The following is a 21,343-nucleotide window of genomic DNA, read 5'->3' as shown; positions in this document are numbered from 1 at the left end:
CCCGAATGGGACCAGGGGCCAGGAACCCTGCCCTTTTTTTACAAAACCTTAGTAATGATCACCAATATTCCAGAGAAGTGACATTGGCCAAAACACATCAACATACCAAAGTACCTTGTGTGAACACAGCTCCTGGGACACGGACGGTCCATTCTCATTCCTCCACTGTAAATGGGGCTGCTAAGCAACATCCGAACAACACACTAGGAAAGCTATCAGTTTGGATAGCCTTCAAATGACCTGAATTTATTTTAACTCCAGGTCAATGCCTAAACATTGCCATGAGATCTGGGATATCTTAGCCAACATAAAACCGGACCTAGCATTTATTACAGAAACTTGGCTAGATGATAATAATTCCCCCGATATTGCCCTACCGACTGGATATAAGCTATTAAAACAGGATAGAAAAGGATGGAAGGGAGGGGGTATAGCTGTCCTGTTCAAAGACAGCTTTACCTGCGTTCCTGAGTCAGTGGCCAAATTGGGTGAACATGAGATCTTAGCATTTTCAGTGTCCAATGGTGAGCACAAACTACTTGGGGGAGCAGTAATTTACAATCCCCCTGGATACAAGCCAGATTTTAGCACCAAATTGTTGTCCCAACTATTCCCCCCTTGTCTAAGACATTAACACTTCCTAGCTATTGGAGATTTCAGTGTTCACTTTGAAAATTCTATGGACCCGGTAGTCAAACACTTAGAAAGTGATGTGCAGATACTGTAGCTAAAACAATGGATTAAAGGGCCAACCCACCTGGCTGGGCATAAACTAAACCTCTTGTTCTCCAACATAGAGACTGTTAACGTTTCCAAGGTTATACCTAGGGGTGGGCGGAATTTGCGTAATCGCGTTACGCAAATCTCCGTGAAACTGTAAAAATCTCCACGAACACGCAGAAATTCCGCAAACACGCGGAATTGTTTGTTTGCCATGCTTTTTTCCTGTTCGCAATCGCTGTTTGCGTGCTCGGGGGGAAATATCTCGTGAACACGCATTATGTGAACGCGAACAAGCAAAAAATTTCGCGAAGTCGCGGAATGCAGAATTTTGGACAATTTCGCGTTCTCCGCAGAACGCGAAATTACCCAAATTCCACGAATGGAACGGAATTCACCACCCAGGCCTAGTTATACCTCTGCCTTGGACTGACCGCTCCTTAATCTCCTCTCTCAACCTGCCAATCAAGGTAACCCACGTGATCACACCATCAGCAATGGTAAAAAGACCATGCAATCTTATCAACCCCGATTTGTTTGTTTCACATTTCTCCCCATGTGACCCAAGCATTGCCAGAACACTGTCTGCTCAGGCAGAGGCTGACCTCTTGAATAATGAGATTATAAACGCACTGGATCAGTGCGCCTCTAAACTAGAAAATAAATCTAGCAGAAAAACACAATCAGAGAAATTATATTCATTAGAACTGAAACTATTAACAAGCATTGAAAATGCAATAGGTCTCGCAATAGAAGAGTTTGACGTTTTTCGTTTTGCAAATGTATGAGTGGCGTTGCGTGGATGAGTGGCGTTGCGTGGATGAGTGGCGTTGCGTGGATGAGTGGCATTGCGTGGATGAGTGGCGTTGCGTGGATGAGTGGCGTTGCGTGGATGAGTGGGGTTGTGTGGATGAGTGGGGTTGCGTGGATGAGTGGGGTTGCGTGGATGCGTTGCGTGTGTGAGTGGCGTTGCGTGTGTGAGTGGCGTTGCGTGTGTGAGTGGCGTTGCGTGTGTGAGTGGTGTTACGTGTGTGAGTGGTGTTGCGTGGGGGGATGGATGGATGGATGGAGTGGGGGATGGATGGATGGAGTGGGGGGATGGATGGATGGAGTGGGATGGATGGATGGATGGAGTGGGATGGATGGATGGAGTGGGGGGATGGATGGATGGAGTGGGGGATGGATGGATGGATGGATGGATGGATGGAGTGGGGGATGGATGGATGGAGTGGGGGATGGATGGATGGAGTGGGATGGATGGATGGATGGATGGATGGATGGATGGAGTGGGATGGATGGATGGATGGAGTGGGATGGATGGATGGATGAAGTGGGATGGATGGATGGATGGAGTGGGGAATGGATGGATGGATGGAGTGGGGGGATGTATGGATGGAGTGGGGGAGGGATGGAGTGGGGGATTGATGGATGGAGTGGGATGGATGGATGGATGGATGGAGTGGGATGGAGTGGGATGGATGGATGGATGGAGTGGGATGGATGGATGGATGGATGGATGGAGTGGGATGGATGGATGGATGGAGTGGGGGGATGGATGGAGTGGGGGGATGGATGGATGGAGTGGGGGGGATGATGGAGTGGGGGGGAGGGATGGATGGAGTGGAAACCGGGCGGCAAGGGCTGTGATTTATAATGTGTTATGTTTAGGAGTAAACGGGCGTACGACATAGCAGGTATGTCCATCTTTAATGAATATGTAGGGCACAAATGACGTGATAAACAGAAGAGGCGCAGATTGGTGGTTGAAGAGCCCAGAGAGTAGTAAAAACAATAACAAAAGATGCAGCAAAGGCTTCAAAGTTAAGAAAAGATGCAGGCACTGCTTTGGTATTGTGAGGAGGAGGACATGTAACCGGAAATACAATGTTTATAATGTAAAAGTTTAAATCAACAGGAAACATGAGAAATTACCTGGCTGCAGTGGAAATTAAAGAGAAACATGCAGACAAAGGTTTTATGCCGGAGGACACAAATGAACCAGGACGGGAAAGCAAATATTTATGATGTAAAACTATATTAACAGCAAACCTGCGAAACCATGTGGGGAAGGAGGATATTTAATAAACAGAGAGGTAGGTGAAAACATAAAAGAAACAGGCAGGCAAATCTTTCTGATTCTATAGAGGTTAAAACGCACGGGGAAGCTTTAATTTGTAATTTAAAACGTTAATGTAGCAGGAGTTTAGAAGTGTAGATAGTTTAAAAGATTAAATAAACAGGAGTAAGCAGGCAATGAAACATAACAAGTGAGACGGAAAGCCAGAGGCCAGCATCAAACGGACAATACAGAGGGTCTGTTGCTTGTGTGCTCAGCCGTGACCTGCGCCAAGGAGCTGAGAGCGTTGGGAGAAGGGGGTGTAGTGCACGCGCTGGGAAGAGCAGCAGCAGGGAGGGGGTGGCAAATGGTTCTTTGCTTTGGGCGCTCTGTAGTGGGGAAGGGGGATGGGGCACGTATAGGAGGTGGCAGGAAAAACAGGGACAGGGTAGAAGAAACAGTAAGGGGATGGGATAAGTTAAACAAGTGAAAAATGAGTGAGCCCCTTCATGGTTGTGTGTGACAGACACCTCCTTTATGCTGCAGTAATATCGGGGAATTCAGAAGTAACAAGGAGTGGGGGAAAGGAGCGGTGGGAGCGAGAGGAGACGAGATGCCAGCAGAGCCGAGGATGGGAACCCAGAGGCGGCCCTAAGGCTGGCAGCAGAGAGGGGAAGTCGGAGAGGCTGTGTGCGGGGAGAGAGGAACAGATGGCTGTGAAGCAGGGGGTGTGAAGGATGGGGGTGGGTGGGGAGCGTAGGGACGGCTCAGATGCCTGAGGCAGAGCGCACGCTTTAATTTGTAATTTAAAACGTTAATGTAGCAGGAGTTTAGAAGTGTAGATAGTTTAAAAGATTAAATAAACAGGAGTAAGCAGGCAATGAAACATAACAAGTGAGACGGAAAGCCAGAGGCCAGCATCAAACGGACAATACAGAGGGTCTGTTGCTTGTGTGCTCAGCCGTGACCTGCGCCAAGGAGCTGAGAGCGTTGGGAGAAGGGGGTGTAGTGCACGCGCTGGGAAGAGCAGCAGCAGGGAGGGGGTGGCAAATGGTTCTTTGCTTTGGGCGCTCTGTAGTGGGGAAGGGGGATGGGGCACGTATAGGAGGTGGCAGGAAAAACAGGGACAGGGTAGAAGAAACAGTAAGGGGATGGGATAAGTTAAACAAGAGGCTGGGAAACAAAGAACGTGTAGCTGGAGGGGGCGGGATGGATTACAGAGAAGGAAGACGGGTGGGAGAAATGTTCGAAAAACAAGTAAACGAGTAAAACAAGAGCACTTACAGGGGGCGGAGCAGGGAGAGCGGCCTTTGAAGTGCACTTTACACGGCCGGCCGGCAGTGAAACTGAAAGCATGGCCGGCCGCCGTGAAAGCCTTTGATGACGCAGCAGGGGGAACAGACGGCGAGAGGGTGTGAAAGCAGCAGGGGCAGGCAGGCGGCTGGGGGCATGTGCACGTGCTTTTAAGCGCATGCGCATTAAGCTTCAATTTCACGGGCACTGCAAGGAATCGCCACGATTCCTTGCAAGTTGGTTAAAGACTGTTTAAGCCCCAATAGTCTCGCAAGCTCGATGCGCATGCGCATCGACAGGCGAGACCTAAAAAGGAGATGTAAATCTCTGGACCATAAGTGGAGACTATCCAAAGAAAGCAATGATAGACAGCTTTATAAAGGGGAGCTGAAAATCTACCATAATGCACTAAAAAGCGCAAAAAACACTACTATGCAAAACAAATAGAAGATAACTGTAATTCATCTAAAGAATTATATAAAATAGTGAAGGAACTCTGTAAACCAACTAGTACGTCCAATACTATGACTCCTTCAATTGAAAATTGTCAGCTAATTAACAACTGCTTCACCGATAAAGTCTCCAAAATCTACTCCTCCATCAATAGCCAGTTGTGGCGGGGTAGAAGGAAGGGCACGGAGACTAGATCGGGGAATATATGGTTTTATTTTTCCAAGGGTTTTTTCTTTCTTAAGGTCAGTCTTTCCCGGGCCACTGAAGTGGGATCCGTGTTTGCTGGTTCCTCTGGTGTGCCCTTGGTCCTCCAAGGAATATAGGAAGGCTCTCCTCCGTGGGACATGCGAAGAAAAGAAAAAAAAAAACACGATGTCAGGATGCGATACTGACTTCTGGTTCCCACTATAGGACCCGGGTAGTGCGGAGGAAAAAATCACCAGTGCACAAGTGTATATAACGCTATGTTACACTCAATTTCACAGGGTGGTCCAGTGGGGAAAGGTGAGGGTAGTGTCGGGAGGGGGGAATGCCAGTGAACACGATATGTACAAGTATTTACACGCGCTCTCTGCGCTTCACTAGGGGTTCTCGGTCACAGCCTCTCCCCGCCTCCCCAACCAGCCCGACACACGCCGACGCACCTGTGTGAGCCACACTCCTCCTTGTTGAGTGTGGCTGGGCGAAGCATGGAAACGTTGGCCTCCAGGCACCGGAACCTCCGTCTTCAGATCCACAGGGTCTCGAAACCGTCCTTCTCTTTCAGCTCGTAGTTTCACCGGCTCTCCGAGGCAAACGAAACGCTCTTCGGTGACATCACACGCTGATGCTTCTTCTTCCTGCTTTTTCTCCAATCCGGTAAGGCCTGTGTCATCCGGGGACGTGAACCTATAGGGAAGGCTTGAACTCTTAAGGGGGTCATCCTCGATTTCGTCCTCCTTGTATAGGTGCCATAGTTCTTCTCCGTCTGATGACCACTCGTTCTGAGGGCGTAAAGAGGGAGGCGTACTCGTGTTAGAGACCCACCATTCCTTCTCGGACACACTCCCCTCTGCTGACCTGGGCTCTTTGTTACACCAACCCACTGCTAACAACACAGACTGGGAAACATTAGTGCCACACCCAAAAGCGCATGCTTACCTAAGCAATCTGGCCCCTTTCTCGGAAGCACAGGTTGAAAAAAGCATGACCGAGGTTAAAGCAGGATCTCCGCTTGACCCCAACCCTCACTTTATCTTCTCACGTCTTGTATCGGTCTTAAACTCGCATGTTACCCGTATCTTCAAAAAATCTCTGGATTCAGCATCATTCCCAGTCATATGAAAGGAAACCATTGTATTTCCATTATTAAAAAAAGCAGGCTTGGAAATCTAGAATCCTGCACACTACAGACCAATCTCTCAACTACCATACTTGTCCAAAGTATTGGAGAAACTGGTCAATAAACAACTTGTCAATTTTTTAGAAACTAATGAACTTTTAGATCCTTCTCAAACTGCTAACAAAACAGAAGCCACCTAAATTGCAGTATCAGACAACATCAGATCCTTGGTGGACCAAAGTAAAGCTGCTGTACTGATCCTTTTGGACCTAATGGTAGCTTTTGATACTGTATCTCACGACCACCTGCTGCGTATCTTACAGGAAAAGGGAATACATTTGAAAGTTCTTCAGTGGTTCACCTCTTTCCTACAAAATAGAACATAAAAAATCCAAATGGGCCCCTTTTCTTCCAGTTCAAAAACTATCAAATACGGAGTCTAGCAGGGGGCCTCCCTGAGCCCCACCCATTTCAATGCTTACGCCTCCTCCTTAGCTGAGATTAGCAGGAAATTGTGCTTTTATAGCTGCTGCTATGCGGATGACACGCAGCTGCTAATTGCCTTTGAAGAAAAGCATGAGGATACTAAAAATAATTTAATTAACTGTCTCACAGACAACCTGGATGATGGAACACTGTTTGAAATTGAATGCTGAAAAATCTGAGATCCTCCATTTCAGTGGAGCACAATTAGTTTGGGACAACACCTGGTGGCCCCGGGCACTAGGAACCGCCCAGAACCCAACCGAGTTGTAAAAAATGTGGGCATACTCATCGATAATGCACTGACAATGCAAGATCAAGTTCGAGCGCTGTGCGGTAAAAGCTTTGCTATGCTGAAACTACTACGAAGACTTTTTTAATGGATCCCCTTAAACTGTAGAAAGTCCATTACCCAGGTTTACTTTCTAGCAGACTTGACTATTGGGATGCGCTCTATGTGGGCATTCCAGAGTATCTTTTTTCCCGACTATAGGTGGTCCAGAATGCTGCTGCTAAACTGGTCTGCAAAAAAAGCAAATACAGCTCGACATCCGAAAAGTTTGAGGGAACTGCATTGGCTGTCCGTATGATAATCGGCTAAGTTCAAGAGCCTGTGTTATGCACACAGAGTTGCCCCCGCATCCAGCAAGATAAAATAGAATTCTATACTCCCACACGAAATCTGAGATCTTGCCATCATGCCCTGGCCAATATCAACCGGATCAAGAAGGTTATAGCAGGAGGTCGATCCTTCCCTAAACTGGCGGCCATTCACTGGAACAAACTACCATTAGACCTTTGCCTAACGGACGAATATTTGTCTTTTGGGAAGAAATTGAAAACATGGATGTTCCCTAGAAAATAGCCAAAGATACCTACTGTCATCCTGGCTGAGGTCTCACCCCTTTAAACTGTCCACAATCACCTTCCCCATTTCAGGATAATGCTTTCCTAGCACCATGATGTCCCTTGGGATGAATGTTGCGCTTAATAATTATAATTACAAATGCAAATATGTTCCTAGCTCCTGCAGAGGCCCTTTTCTTCGACCACCATCCTCCCACCTTTATTTCTGAACCTTTAACAGGCCCATGCTCTCTCTCGAAATGCAGGGAAAACCTATGGGTTCTTTAGAAAATTTCCAAAATGTATAAGAAATTTCCCAAACATATAGAACTGTTTCTAAACTTTCCAAAATTCGCATGGATCCCAAAATTCTGTTTATTTGTGAGAAAAAAAAAATTACCTTTTTTGCCATTTATGCAGTCCCTAGCTTGGATATATGATTAAAAAATTACAGACAGCAGAGTTATCCTTCTACAACAGTCTCACAGAATCAAGCCGTAAACGTATCTTCCAGATTACATTACACGGATTTTACACATTCAAGTATGATTCAGCACTTCGCATAGCTCAAGCAGGTCTCAGACAGCAGAGCTATTGGCCCACTCTCACACACAATATTCCAGTCATAAGGGGCTGTGCGCATTATATTCAGCGTGTCTCTGACTATTTATGGTACTAGGAGCTGTCACCATATTGGCCTGTCACATCCCCATAGCTGCCAAGGTTTCAGATTGCTGTGTGTGACATTTTCATAATGTCAGTGTAATTATGAGTGACATTTCAATGACTATGAGTGACACTTTCTTTCTCGCGAGCAAAATCAAGCAATGAAAACGAGGGAAACAGATAAATATCAGAAATTACACCCATTTGAGCAACAAGAAACTCTAAGAAGATCTTAAAACTGCAGAAAAGCAGCAGAAATGGAAGGGCACTAACCGGAGACAGACTTTTCCCCCGAAATAAAACCAGGCACCTAAGTCCATGGAAAAAGGTAATTCCGAGAAATGTTGCCCTCTAAAACAACAATAAGCTTTGGAAGGACTTTCAAGCTGCTGCTAAACCCGAGATACAAAGACACTACTAACCAACTTACCCTTCCTAAGATGATGATTACAGGAAGGGGATCCAAGAAGAGCCATTTCATATTTCAGGCTAGCAACCAGCTTGTATTTTAAAACTCCATGGAGATAGAAATTGCACACAGATGATATCAATCATGGCAATTAAGAAATAATGTTTAGAACTATTAAATGTGAACTGTGACTAGTCCAAGTGTGATTTTTTTTTAAGAGACCATTCCTCCCTTTTGCGTTTTCATGCTGTTTTTCAGAAAGGGTTTTTGTTTTTGGCATTTATAAAAACAGAAGCGTTCAGGTCTTACAAGCAAAATGCTGACTAGGTCGGATGTGGAGAGCAGGGAGCATGCACCCTCCCGTATGGATGGCCGCACTGGGTGCAGCCGCGGTCGGTAGGGGAGTACCTGCCGGGGCGAGTAAACATTTAAATAAATCAAACAAATTTCGTTGCCCGCACTGCATCCCCAAATGCAATGCAGTGCGCGCCACTCTAGACCACACCAGCTTTTGTTTCAATCAGGCAGTATTGGTGCATGATTACTTAGCTCTGAGGAGTTGCTATTTTTCGGGACCTCACATTTCAGTGCAGTGATGCAGATGACCTCACTGAAATGCGTTAGTCTAGAGCCTGATGCGTGGTACTTGGCAGGGCTGCATCCCCCGGAGGTACTATTTGCATCTCCACACTGTGTTCTCCATACTGCACCCATCCATCACTGTTCTGGAGCTGAGCTCTTCACCATCACCAGAGCTCCTCATCACAGTGGGCCTCCTCCATCATGGGCCCATCCAACATGTCTCCTTCAGGGACCAGGCTGGAACCATCCCCTGCCGGGCATCCCTCTAACACGGTCTCCAATTTTGCAAAACAACATTAATTATATTGGACTCAGACTAAGCTAGCCACATGTCACTTCACAGACTGTAAACTCTCCATCCCATAACAGGAAAGATTTTTAGTCAATCCTGATTTTTTAAAAACTTTTCGTAATCAATATTCAGAACTGGCTAAACATTTCATGCAGGCCAGCCCACAACACCCGACAACTTTAAACCATGTTCTCGATTAATATGAAAGAGAGTAATTAAAGGCCTTTTCTGTTTTTTCCCCAAGATTCCACCAAGTTAAAAATGATTTGCTACAACATCCTGCTCATTACTGATGAACTGGGACTAGCCTCACATCCTCAGTAAGGGCCTTAGCTAGACAGTGTCACTCTGGAAGGCACAAGCACTGTCAGTAGCAGCTGAGGATGGCTCTCTGTGTGAAGCACCCCTCTCTGCACTCCTCCGTTTATGAGGCGGTCATACCATGGCAGTCGCCAGTCCTTGCAGCTATGCTCGGCCTTGGCTCCTATGCTAAGTGACTGAGCAGGAGCAGGTGCACCGCGGTTCACTCAGATGAAAGGCACTGAGCCAACAAGGGCTAGGTGGAGAGAGCCTTATCATGTACAGCATCAATGTGCAGCGCATTTTACAGTCGCTGGCATCTGCCTATAATGACAGGATAAATATAGACTAGGCTCTTCACATCCCGGGTAGCCGGGCCCAGACGAGGCACGCGGCCTTCTCCCGTGTCCACGCATCAGCGGTTAAACAGACCAGGCCGCCCTGTGTATTAGCCTCCTGGTCTGGGCACATCGCCCTGTCCCCGGCACTCTTAGACTGGGCTGGATTACGCCAACCCTGCCGCCAGTGCAGCTGCTCTCTGCTCTCTGACTCAGCTCTATCCCAGCAGGACCAAACAGTAGACCCTAGCCTGAAACTGGCCCAATTACAACAAACAAATATACAATACATATTCCGATGGTGTTGGAATACACTCAGTGTGTTAAAATACCCCTCACACACCAAAAGGGCCCTTGGTGTCATGCTTCATCATCGGGGTCTTCCCGCCCCCGCTGCGGGACGGGGCAGTGCTGCGACAAGCGGCTACGCCGGAGCACCTTTTCAATTGTGAGTACTATGTGAGTGATAATGAAGTGAGTGTCAGTGAGGTCAAAAGTGATAAATAGTGAAATAAAATTAAAAAATACCTGGCCTGGTGTTTAGAAAAAATTATTTAATAGGCACTGGCTGGTATCGTTAAAAGGGGTGAGACGGAGTGCAAGATCGGGTTACTAGTCTTGCTCTCCTGTGTGGGTCAACATGTTTCGGGGCGACATGCCCCTTCGTCAGGACCGGGATGTATAGATCAAATGTGATGCAGTGTGCGCAACGAAATTCGTTTTATTTATTTAAATGTTTACTTACCTGTAAAACTCCGTAATCCATACATTACTACCCCCCACCCTGCCCCTCCCCCTGCCCACGTCACCGCCCTACAGAAACACCTACTGCCGACCGCTACTGGGTGCAACTAACATTTGGAAGCAGTCTGTCTCACCACGAGTCGAGTCTGCGCAGACTAGATTTCTTGCCTTCCTGCCTGCAGCCTCTGTCCCACCCCACTCTGTGACGAGTTGGGAAAGGGTGGAGTGACAATGCTCTCCACTCCCTGATTGATGTGGAGGCTTCGAGCTACCAGGCTTGCATCTGATGAGCCCGAGGCTAACTTTACCACTTCGTCAATTGGGGGTTGAGACTGGGCCTTGATACTCAGTCTTTGCCGAGCTGATGACCTCGCAGATCATTCTCAGGGCTATGAAATTGTAAGCCCAGCAAATAAAAAGGCTTTGGACCTGCCCAGGGGGAGCAAGGCAAGCAGTGTGAGTCACGTGTGTGTTGTTATCGATCGCAGCAACAACGCGGTGAGCGGGGCAGACAGTGCCCCAGTACTAGCAACGTACAAGTGTGCATTTTTTTAAAATGAAATCAGATTTAGCATTGCTATGGTTGCAACATACATTTTTACTGTAAATGTTAAGGGGACAGAGCCCTCACAACCTTGGACGGAAAAAAGCTGCTGCATTAAATTACAATGTAATCCTAATACTTAGGTAGGATGACCTAGGCATCTTTTGGTAAACAAATCAAGTGATTTCTATATTATTCTTTTTGGGGGGAAATGCAAGGAAGGATGTATAGATGTTCTTATGCTCAGTGGCCAGAAGGTGAGCTATAACTGCCAATGTATTGGTTGAATAAGCAGTAAGGGCCAGATTTTTTGTATGGCGGACTGCCAGTTTCTCCAACATGGCAAGGGAGCTAAATACTCTGTTGCTCTGATAGAGGTACCGTCCACCAGATTCAGATATGTCCACAAAGCAGGCAGTCATTCCTTAAACAATTGCCAGGAATTGCCGTCATGGGGGTTCCTGTCATTGCTATTTGCAGTTTGGTTCAGAGTTCTGTCAACATGACAAAGCCTTCTATCAAAGAAATCCCCAAGCGGAAAAAAAGAAAATGCTCCCTTTGCCGTGGAAGTCCTCTCCCATGGCATGGGGGGCTGACATTTAGCAGTTTTCACTGCCCCTTACCACCAGGGTTTTCTTCGCAGTGACAAACAGTGAAAACTGACCTCTAATTCTGGCCATCTAAATTAGGTGGGTGAAATTAGAGGTCTGCCTCCGATGGCCCTTGCTCCACGGGGCCGTCAGAGGGGTTTGATCACGGCAGAGACAGAGTAGTCTCCCCCGTGATTAAACCAAGGGTCCACCCACATCTTAATTTGTTGGGCGGACCATTATGTTAGCGATAAGAATACTCCTTCACCATTGCGACGGGGGTTGCTTACCACCAACATATAAATCATGCCTCAGTCATTTAAGAGCCCAAATATGAGTTCCATAAGGAAAGTCCAGGTGGCCTGACTTACTGCTACTGGCCAGTATCTCAGTATGGAATTCTGTTATTAAAAGTTAAAGCCCTCGGAGCGAGGAAATGGGCATTGAATTGCCATGTGGAATATCACACATTATTCTCTGTTCTGATAGATTTCATGGATAGATTTAACACCTGCTTTGAGCAAGTGGTAAAAGTGTGCAGTGGCTTCTGTGGATGCCAGGTTTGGAGAGAGGCAGAGGGAGGGCAGTAGAGTATCCTTCTGGCAAGGGTGAGGATGCTATAGAAAAAGGTTGGCAGGGGCTGGGGATGAGAATTGTCTGCTGTTGTGGCCAAAGCCTCACGCACTTTCATTGACTAGAATTACCAGCCAGCAAATTCGAGCCTGTGTTACCGCACTTGGTAAATCCAGCAGCAGGAACCTCAGACCACTTGTGATCAGGTGGAGCGGGATTCCATACAAGATTTTTATTGCACCCGACTTGTAATGGGGGCCTTTGAGGCGCTATGGCTTTATGTACACTCTGCTTTTAGGATTATTGAATAACACGTTCTTGAATGTCTTGAAATCAGACACATTTTCTTTTATTAGACTCATCTCTATCAAAGCACCCTGGGTCTAAAGGTATGAATTCAGACAATGTTTAACCAACAAGTGTTTTGTTTAAGCTTGCAAGTCTGTGAGCTGGACACCTGTTTCGCTCAGGCTTTTCTTTGCCTGTGAACTTTTTCAAGGCTATGTACCTCAAGTGAAAAGAGAACACAAAATAAAGCATACATAAAAATCTGTTTATTACATAATAACACATACATATATCTATATACATATATACATATATAAATATAATCAATCATGTCAGGAAAGAAGTTGACTGACGTTGATGTGAATTAGGCTTTACTGCAGAAACTTTACTCTGGAGCAAAAAAAAAAAGGCAAACCTAACTTTGCATTATTTTGTTGCTTGAGTAATATGGACTAGATCAAACACATTTCGCTCCACTTCATAGTGCAAAAAGATTTTTTCAATAGCCCCCAAAAAACGAAATTGGTTTTGGAACAATTGATAACCACATATAACACTTGTATTTCTTAGAAATCATAGCTTAGTAGAGACTTCAACAAAGAGAGCCTAATCCACTCATGCATTGCTTTAAAAAAAAGGAGCCAACTGATTTTGCACTATATGTGGTTACATATATGAGGCAAAATGAAATAGGTTGTGTACAATACATTGCCACATATGTAATATATAATAAAACAAATTATGCCAGGTATAAAGAAATTCTATTCCCAATAATTTGTATCCTATCATTTGCACTACATGTTTCTGTTTTGTTTTTGCAAGAAACTCAATAAAACAAAGTTCAGAAAGACAAAAATTGATTTTGCCTCAAACGGTGTCTTATATTTTACGTATGAAAAGCAGAAAACATTTATTTTCTCCATTTGTTATTCTGCAAAAACAGCAAAAACGGTGTGAAATGAATTTGCTCCATGGCTTACGCTTTGTTACCTGTTACAAAAACAGCAAGAATGGCATACATGGATTTGCCCTGCTTTCATGTTTTCCCACAAGATAAAGTTTCTATAATATGACTAGATGTTCAGCTGTTATGATTTGTGGGCCAGAAGGCCAGCAGTTGCAAGATGCATTGCTCAATATATACCGGATGTATGACATTACAACGCATGCTTTTACCACGCATGCCTTTACAACGCGGTATTTACAACGAATACCTTTACAATGCATAGTGCTTTGGGGTGCTGGATAGTGAATAGTTTAATTTACTATTCCAACTCCAGTCCCCGTGGATAGTAGGGAAGGTGTTGGATAGTAAATTAAATCTATTCCCTATCCTAGAGCGCCCCCCAGCGCAATGCGTTGTAATGGTTTGCGTTGTAAAAGTTGCGTCGTAAAGGCACTGCGTGGTAAAAGTTGCGTTGTAAAGGATGTTTCCCATATATACCTCTAACTTCAGGAGAGTTGCTGAGCCATGCCAGATATTCAGGATATCCACTGCCAATGTGAACGATTCCCATTTAGGTCATTATATGTAGATTCATTCACATGATTGTCCTAGAAATCTGGCATAGAATAGGCCCTGGTGTTGTCAGCGTTACTTTCCCTAGAGGAAATTTTCTGCAGTCAAACCTCATCTTCCACTTGGTGGCAAATAGTACCACCCCGTTGGTGCTAGAGTACACCTTCAACATGGAAACAACAAAAGTGACAGCGCCCTTGTCAGGTGTCTAGTGCAGCTTGCGCCACCCAGTGCCCCTTCCTGCGCTGCCAGTGACAGTACCAACACAACTACTACCCATCGCAATCATACAAGTCTGACAATTCTGACTCTACCAGGCCAACCAACACTATATCAATGGCTTAGCAGGCAGATATAATCATGTTTATGCATATTGAATTAGTAAACAGCTGTTGTTGGGCTCATCTGTACACCGTGTGGCAGACTGTCATAGGTACAGGTGCGACAATTAGGTGTCTGTGCTGACACCGACTGGAAACCACCGGCTCAAATGAATCACTTGTTGGAAGTGTCGAATACGAACGCTGCATAGTCTTGATTCTGCCTCATGCCTCTTTAAGCCACCTCTACCCCTTTATCATCCTCTTGCAGATTTCTGCTTTCTCCCTTTCACATCATTTTCCCAGTCTTTGTTTCCCTCCTCCTTTCATTCTCGTGTGTTTTCCCTCCTTTGTTCTGAGACACAATCTGCTCAGGAAAAATAAGCGCCGTCCCACCTGCAGCCACTGGCCCAAATAGAGCACCGGTACAACCGTCTCCAGAAAGAACAGTGTCTTTTTTCACTGTTTGTCCGACTGGTCTGTCGGCTTAAACTGCCAACTCTGGTGCTGGAAACCAGTGTTTGAGCCTCAAGGTCGCGTCCACATCCTGTGATTCTGGGAAAATCACTTAATCTCCCTGTGCCTGAATGTGTAATGTAAATACAGTGCTCATGTAAACAGGCCCGGAATAGCCATAGCGGGCACCGGGCAATCCCCCGGTGCACCGCATGGGTGGGGGCCGGTTTTGGGTCCCTAGGGCCGTTTTTGTTACAGGGCCTTTTTTGCAGCATTGCTGCAAAATCGGCCCTGTACCAAAATCGGCCGAAAACCGGCCCCGGCAAAGAGCTTGGCGGCACAGCCAAACCCCCCCCCCCCCCCCACCCCCACCCTCCAATACCTTCGGGTCGAGTTTCGCGCTATATAAAATATGCAATAAAAAATATATATATATAATTTTAAAAAAATGATCCCTCTGTTCATTCGCCCCTGAAAGCAGCCCTATGTTCCACAGTGTGCCCGGGATATTCCCTGCGTCCCATACGACCCTTCCTGCCCTGCATTGTATCTTAAACCAGCGTCTCCCTCTTTCTTTTCATTTCCTCCTCTTCTGGCTGTATTCCTTCCTGCACCGCTTTTCTACGTCGCTCTTTTTCTGCGCATGCGCACGCCCATCCCACAGCTTCACGCAGGGCAGCCATGATGGATGGCAGCGTTTAGTGCTTAAGCGGTACATATGTGCAAATGTTTAGTGCCGCCTCTCGCTCTCATAATTACAGACAAAGAACCACTTTAGCAAGGAGAGAAAGGTGTCAAAACCACTGTTTCGCCGCAAGGGATGAAGGGGCTCTCAGGCCGGCCGCAGGCGCCGCTTCCGACTGCATCCAGTGGCGAGTGTGGTCATAAGCTGTCACTCAAGCTGCCTCAGACACAGAGCAGTGGACGGAGAGAAAGACAGGCGGACGGGTGTATATATAGAAGCACAGCACATAGAGTGAGACAGACATGGATGGAAAGATGGATGAATGGCTGGATAGACAAATCAGTAGATTGCTACAAATATACATGGAAAGGGCCTACGTACACAGACAAATGGATGAACAGGTAGGTAGGACAGTTAGATGGAAGAACCCACAGATATGTGAATAAACAGGTACAGGGATACATAAATAATTGCATAGATAAATAGTAAGACATATCGTCTATAGCGGTGGGAAGACAGATGGATATGTAGACAGATGGTTACATAGGTACATGGATGATTATAAGCAGGGCTATAAGTGCAATGAAAAAATTGGGGGGGTCTCTCCTGTATAATTAAGGGCGTGGCTTAAAAACATGTAAGCTACAAATCTGTGCTTGGCAAAGTGTGCTGCAATCTGTGCTTGGCATAGTGTGTTGCCCGACTGGTATTTTGCTGCTTCTGTCAGTGCGCCCAGATACATAATACAACAACATTATACCTTCAACAAACCAGGACTAGCTTTGTCAATTATTGTTAATTGCATAAGCTGAATAAGCAACAACTATGCCTTTGCTGTATAAAATATTGAAAATGCTTCAGTTCTGAAATTATGAGAGTGATAAAACTATAACACGTCTCTTTGACATTACATCTAAGGCAATGAAGAGTGGTACTGCTGCAGAGTTAAGATTTTTTTTCCACCCTGAGGATGAGGGCAAAAATGGAGAGCCCGATAGAGCTTTTTAGAGCTGCCGGTGCTGAGCACCGACAGGACCCAGCCCACTTAAAGTCCTGGTTATAAGGAAGCTTGGTTAGGCAGATGGCTAGACAGATGCACAGATAGACATGCTTCGATTACTGATTACATTACTCTGAGTCCTTCTCTCGCCGTGATGAATTGCAAATATGAGTCCCTTGTGCCTCCCTTCACAAACCTCAGCGCTATAAAGGTCCCTTTCTTACTTCCTGTTCATACCAAGCCCATGCTAACATACTGATATACATACAGACTGGTCTACTGGGTGGGAAGGATGGTCGAATTCATCACGGCAAGAGAAGGACTCAGAGTAATGCAATTACTAGTAAGTAATCGAAGCATTGCCTTCTTGTCCCTCTCCCCATGACATGTACCCAAGCCAACAACTGGACCAGAATAAATTAAATCATTATGCAGAGACTAAACTTTATGCAGACAGAAAAAACAACTGTTACAACATAGATGCTAACATTTTGTAACTCAAAAGATCAGGCACCTCCTGACCATGTACTACACGATGGTGGGTAACAACAGTAGACGGAACCGACCAAGTGGCCTCCCGACAAATTTCTTGCAAAAATGCCCCTGAATAGGGGCGTAACACAGGCCCCCGCAGACCATGCGGTGCGAGGGGGCCCCTAGCTCCAAAGGGCCCCCTCGGCACTGAACTCTGGCCGGGAGAGCTCCTGATTGAGCCCGAAGGGGGCCCCCCTAAGTACCGTGCAGGGAGGCCCCCTCACTTTTCGTTACGCCAGTGCTCCTGAAGTTCTCTCATGGAGGCTGACATGCCCCAAGTAGTGAACCCAACTCCCCCTAGCGGCAAGCAGAATTGATGGCCACCAAGAAAGACACCTTCAGAGTCAGAAGACGAGGATCCGCAGAGGACAGAGGTTCAAATGGAGGATATTTTAAGGCCTGAAGCACCAAAGGCGGGTCCCAGGAAGGGCACTCTATCTGTGGGGTAGAACGCAAACTCAAGAATCCCTTAAAAAGTTGGGAAACCAGCCCCTGATCATCAGCCACCCCACTCCAAGGAGACCAAAATGCTCTAATGGCTACCTGCTGAACTCTAAGAGTGGTCAGACTGAGCCCGAAGGAAACCAATCCTGAAGAAACTATAAGACTTAAGGAAGAGACACTTAAAGGGCAAGCAGCCGCTTCTAAACACACCACTGCTGAAAAGTCTTCTAGTGCTTGGTATACAAAGACATGGCGAGAAACCTCCTGGAAGCCTGAATAGAATAGGATACTGAGTCAGACAGACCTTGAAAGATCAATCCCCCCGTTCAAACTTCAAGCCGTCAGCTTGATTCGCATCAGAGACTTGTCCTGGAGAAACGCAAAATCAGAAGGAAAGGAACCAAGGAAAACTGCATCTCCTGACTCCTTTTCATCACCATCAGAAGAGAGAACCAGACAGAGCACAGCCTTGCCAGAGCCACCAGAATTAGCTCAGCCCTCTCCCTCTGTATCCGAATCAGAAACTTCTGGATTAAAGGAAATGGAGGGAAAGAAATATCAGGCCGGATGGCCAAGGACATGTCAGGGCATCCACTCCGAAAGTCAACTCCTCCCTCCCCCTTGAAAAAAACTGGGGAAGAAGGGCATTGCAACCACATGCACAACAAATCCACTGTGGGGCATCCCCACAACTGAGAACTCCTGGCAAATACCAGGGCAGAGAGACAAAATTCCTGGGAGGACAGAATCTCCCTGCTCTGGGGATCAGCCTGAGATTTGGGAACTCCCTGAATATAAATGGCCCAGAGAGAACCCAAATGTGACTGAGGTCACGGAAAAATCTGATCCACAATCTTTGACACTGGTAGAGCTCTCGTTCCCCCCTGATGATTGACATAGGACTTGGAAGTGGTATTGTCTGTCTGGATGACAACGTCCTTGCCCCCAATCAGGGGAGAAAAGTGCAGAAGGGCTAGCCAAATCACCTCCAGTTCCCTCTAATTGGAAGACCGACAACCTTGGTTGACATCCTATAAGCCTCTGACCTGAAGAGCCCCTAACCATGCCCCCAAACCACTTTCACTTGCACCTGTTGTGATGACCACCTGATACAGGAGCAGTCAAAGGCACACCCTGGAAGAAGTTTGAAGGAACTTACCACTATTCAATCTCCTGCTTAATCACCTTTGTAGCTGGAAGTAGACAAGACATATCCTGCACATTGGGAACCCACTGACTCCGAATGAATCTCATGAGGCTATTGAGGTGCCATCTGGTCCCCCTGCATCCTCACCCAGAGTGAGACCACTTGAAACAAAGCGGACATCAGGTCCCATAGATCAGAGTGAATCTTGACCACCCTGGAGTCTGGCAGAATGACAATGCCCAGAGACGTCTAGAACCGGGACCCAATAAAAATGCGACCCTGAGCCGCAGTCGGCTACGACTTTCAACTCATGAGATGACAGAAGATCCAGCACTTTAAGCACATGAGAAGATGTCAGGAGAAGAGACGCCTCCTTGACCAGGCAGTCGTTGAGGTAGAGAAAGATGGAAATCCCCTGAAGAAGGAGAACGGCGACTAAAGGAGCCAGTGCCTTTTCAAAAACATGAGGGGCCGATTTCAACTTGAAGGAAAACACCTGGAGCTGAAAATGCGCTGGACGCACCACAAACTTTAGAAACCGTTGATGATTCAGATGAATAGGGGCATACAAATAACCATCCTGATGGTTGATGTTTGTCATAAAATCTCCCGGGGGATGAGTTGCTGCAATGACAGCATCTTGAATGGAATTATAGCTATTCGGAGATTGAGTTGTTTAGATCCAACACAGGCTGAAACTCCCCCAACGCCTTCTGGACCAGAAGAGACTAGAAAACACCCCCTGACCGACTTGATCCAGAGACATTGGGATTATTGCATTTTTCTTCAGCAGGGTTGCAACTCCTGCCAAAAGGGCTTCCCTCTTCAAAGAATTCCTTGGCAAAGGAGTAGGGATGCACTCGGAATCTGAAGGAAGAGGGACAAAGTCCATTCGATAAGCTGTACAAATGATATTCAGAACCCAATTGTCTGTAACAGGGGGATCACATACTCAAAGAAAGTCTCCTATTCTTCCTCCCACGGGACATGGAGTTGAAGAACTCCCATAGTCAGGAGCGCTTATTTCAAGGCCCAGCCTTAGCTGAAACATCCTGTTGCTTACCCCTTCAGGACTGAAACCTCCTCTTATAAGAATAGGAGTGGGAATCCTTCTGAGAAAAGTTTCTGGAGTACCTAGAATCCATCAGATTCAAAAACTTAGCAGATTTCCCTGAGGATGCCCTATGAGACCTGGTATGTTTCTTGTCTTTAAAGGACTTTTTGATAAGCTCATCCAAACGTTCAGCAAACAGGTGACCCCTCTCAAACTGTAGTTTCAGGAAGGATGATTCTTCGGCCAGATCTGCCCTCCCATCCCACAACCAGAGATTTCTCCTGGCCATGACTGCATAAGAAGAAGCCACTGACGCTGCCTTGAGAAGGTTTGCTGACACATCACCAGAAATTTAGACTGCTGCTCTATGTTTATCAGAACATTAGCCACATCTGAACCTTCCTGCATGGCCTCCGCCAGAACCTCAAAATCCTTCACCACAAACTGCACAGTCAAGGCCCATAAAAAAAGCTCTCAAAAACAGATGAAAAGCTGCAAAGGATTTTTTGAGGACACCATCAACTTTGCATTCTACCTGATCCAAGGGAAAACAGTCATCCAGATTCAAAGATGATCAGCCAATCAGAGGGACCGGGATGGAATCCACTTTAATGGTGTGGGGTAACTCCTTATTCCCATCCTCAAAAGCGTAAGATTTCAAGAAACCGTGGAATTTGGCTCTGCTCATGTTCCTCCCTTGACCGGAAGATGGCATTCTTTATCTTAGGGTGCAAAGGCAATGCCAATGCCAATGCCGCAGGCTTTGTGAATTGCAGAAAGCGACCCTCAGCCACTCCCTCCACTGGAGAGGGTGCCATATCCAGGTTATCTCTGATATGAGACAAAATATCAGCCAATTCCTCCCTGGATATACATTTTCCACCAGCTGCCACCTGTCTTTCAGGTCCCAGCTCCGTAGATGGATCTGTATATAGTTTGTCAGACTGATAGGGGGGCTTCTTAGATTTATGCTTAACAGCCAAAGCCTTAGCCACTTCCGCATCTATCATAGCCTGGAATTAAGCACCAACAGTGATACTGCACCAACAGTTGGGGTACTTGCCGCACCCCTACTCTGCACATCCTGGTTACGTTCATCCTCCTCAGTAGAAGAAGGAGACTGGGAACTCCGTCTTTTAGAAGCTCTTCTCACCCCCATTGTATCGCATATATATTAACTTGCTTGAATTCATGCCTATATTAAACAATCAAGACATTTGTCCTATTGGATAAACATTCCCCCCAAAATAAGAACCTATCACCATGTAAATCTCTGAGTACTCCAATCCAAAATAACCAGCAAAAAAAGAAAATGTCACAAGTTAAACAAGCATTTGCAATGCAATCAGCCTCACCTTTGGGACCTTATATGTATTTAGCTGTTCATCACATTAGCCTGGGTGCTGAAACATCTACTGTTCTTTAACATGGTGGGAAAGTAATAACCAAACTGCGTGACATGCCAGGAATGGGAACACATGGAGAGAAATATTGCCTTTCAGTGGGAAATGGTATAGTCCAAAGCTCTGTTCGTAATATAAAATCACGGCCTTTGGTGGTCATATCACTGAAAATACAAGATTAAAAAAAATATATTATTGTCTCCGGGTACTAGTGGAAGACAATTTCTATGGACTGGTATCTAGAGAATGCTAAAGTGATTCTGGTATTTTACTGACCTCTGCT

Source organism: Lissotriton helveticus, chromosome 1_1 (genome assembly GCF_964261635.1).
Source record: "Lissotriton helveticus chromosome 1_1, aLisHel1.1, whole genome shotgun sequence".
Classification (NCBI taxonomy): Eukaryota; Metazoa; Chordata; class Amphibia; order Caudata; family Salamandridae; genus Lissotriton; species Lissotriton helveticus.
Note: the sequence above shows the minus strand (reverse complement) of the source record.